Source organism: Apaloderma vittatum, unplaced genomic scaffold (genome assembly GCF_000703405.1).
Source record: "Apaloderma vittatum isolate BGI_N311 unplaced genomic scaffold, ASM70340v1 scaffold119, whole genome shotgun sequence".
Taxonomy (NCBI): Eukaryota; Metazoa; Chordata; class Aves; order Trogoniformes; family Trogonidae; genus Apaloderma; species Apaloderma vittatum.
This window is the reverse complement of record NW_009734428.1, coordinates 75,391-77,544: the sequence shown is the minus strand read 5'-3', so window position 1 is coordinate 77,544 and position 2,154 is coordinate 75,391.

The following is a 2,154-nucleotide window of genomic DNA, read 5'->3' as shown; positions in this document are numbered from 1 at the left end:
TTGGCATCCTCCTGCTCAGGAGAAATGTTTTTAACCAGCCAGAACAACAAATACTGCTGCAAAACCAACGCGGGTTACATTGAGAGCATTCGAATGTAAAAGCAGCTAGGTGTTTCAGGAGCCAAAACATGATTATTTTTAAGTGGCTGTGGTTGAGAAGGGTTATTATTTATTGTTTGAACATAGCAGCACCTACTGGCACCAACCAGAAATCAGGACACACAGAATCATAGAGTGGTTTGGGTTGAAAGGGACCTTAGCAATCATCTGGTTCCAACCTCCCTGCCATGGGCAGGGACACCTCCCACTAGACCAGGTTGCTTAAAGCCTCATCCAGCCTGGCCTTGAACATTTACAGGGTGGAGGCATCCACAACTTCTCTGGGCAACCTGTTCCAGTGTCTCACTGCCCTCACAGTAAAGAATTTCTTCCTAATTTCTAATATAAATGTACCCACTTTCAATTTCACTGTGGTATAAAGGGTAATGAAAAAGAGGCTTCTTCCTCCCTGAGTGGTTTGAGTTTGGGCAGGAGGCAACAGGGAGAGTGTTTGGATACCACGAGCACAAAGGAAGAGCAGGAGGGGATGGGAAGATTGGTCTGACCCCCGCTGGTTCGATCCAGCCATGCTGGGCTGGCTGCGACGTGTCGGACAGGCTGAGGAGCCTTATGGAGAGGACGAGGTGTGATAACACGTTGTGCATGTTTCTGGGTGGGAGGACAATGAAAGCTGGGGGTGTGGTGGGAGCTGGAGGGATGTCAATGTCTCAGTGGCATGTCACACTTTATAAGAGAGGAAGGTGAGGAGGATGCATGGAAGGCTGTGGGGGTAAAGGAGTCACCGGTTAGGAATATAGTGTGGGATAATGGGATGGGCAGAAGTGTCTGGAAAGGGACAATAGCATTTTCTCATCCCAATGTACTGAACTGGTGGGGGGAAAGAAAGTGTTTATCAGGTTTTGGTTGGTTGGTTTGTTGTTTGTTTGTTGTGGGGTTGGGGTTTCTTTTTTGTTTGTTTGTTTTTTGTAATGAGAAGGCCTTTACAGAAAACCCACCTTGGGAAAAAACCTGAAGATAAGCTGTTTGGCTTGGTGTCTACCAAAAAGCCAAGATGGTTGTGCCAATTTTACATCCCGCCTGCAGGGTGCAGGGTACCTTGGCAGCATCCTTTGCCACCCAAACCTATGGGCAAAAGGCACAGAGTGCAAGTGGACATTGGTGTCCCTCCTCTTTCTTCCCCATCCTCACTTCCCAAAATCCAGACATCTACCCCTGCCTCCCTGAAACCAGGAATTGCAGAGAGATCTGAGCTGTTGTGCAGGCAAGTGCAGAACTTCTTTTGCACTTTCTCCTAAACTTGGCGGCAAATCATTCCATTCTCTGGAAAGCTTTTATAGATACATCTTCCCTCCCCCTAGAGAATAACATTGAACCTTCCACAATAGTTTGATTTTTTTTTTAATCCGAACAGCAACTGGAAATTATCCACAAAAGTGATTTTCTTCCACACAGAGTTTAGTTTTCTTCCATAAGAACATTTTTTTGCTTAGAGCATCATTCTCATGGAAAACTTTGTGGCCCTGGTGGTAAAAGTGCAGTCAAGAAAATTATTTTTGCAGCAGTATTTTAAACATTTAAGGTCAAGAAGAGCTTTGTCTAGGCCAGGAATCAAGGAAAATGAAAAGTAGTTAAAATCTGCATTCAATTCCATTAAGAAATCTCTCTTTTACAGCTGTCTCTGTAAAATGGCTCAGAAATGTCCAGGGAAGTTCTATCATTTCTGGTTTCCATCTCAGACTGAAAGCGAAACAATCAAACAGTTTTACAAGAAATCTTGTTCTCATGAAGAGATTTCAATTATTTCCTATATTTTCATCCTCATGACGTTGAGGCAAAAACCTCCATTTTTTGTTCCTTTTTTCAACTGAAGCCAGACTCAAAACCTGGTGAGGTTTCCCCATCACTAATTAGAGTATGTTTGTGAAATTATTTGCTGTGAAGGTGAAATGTAGTATTAAATTAAAATCAGCTGCATCAAGGACAACTCTCTCCTGCCTTGACAAGTGCATGGAGTTGGTGCTCTGAAGGATAGTTTTTGTATTGTCACACTGTTTTTCTAAATGATCCAAAAGGGTGCAACAGAAGAATTGAAAA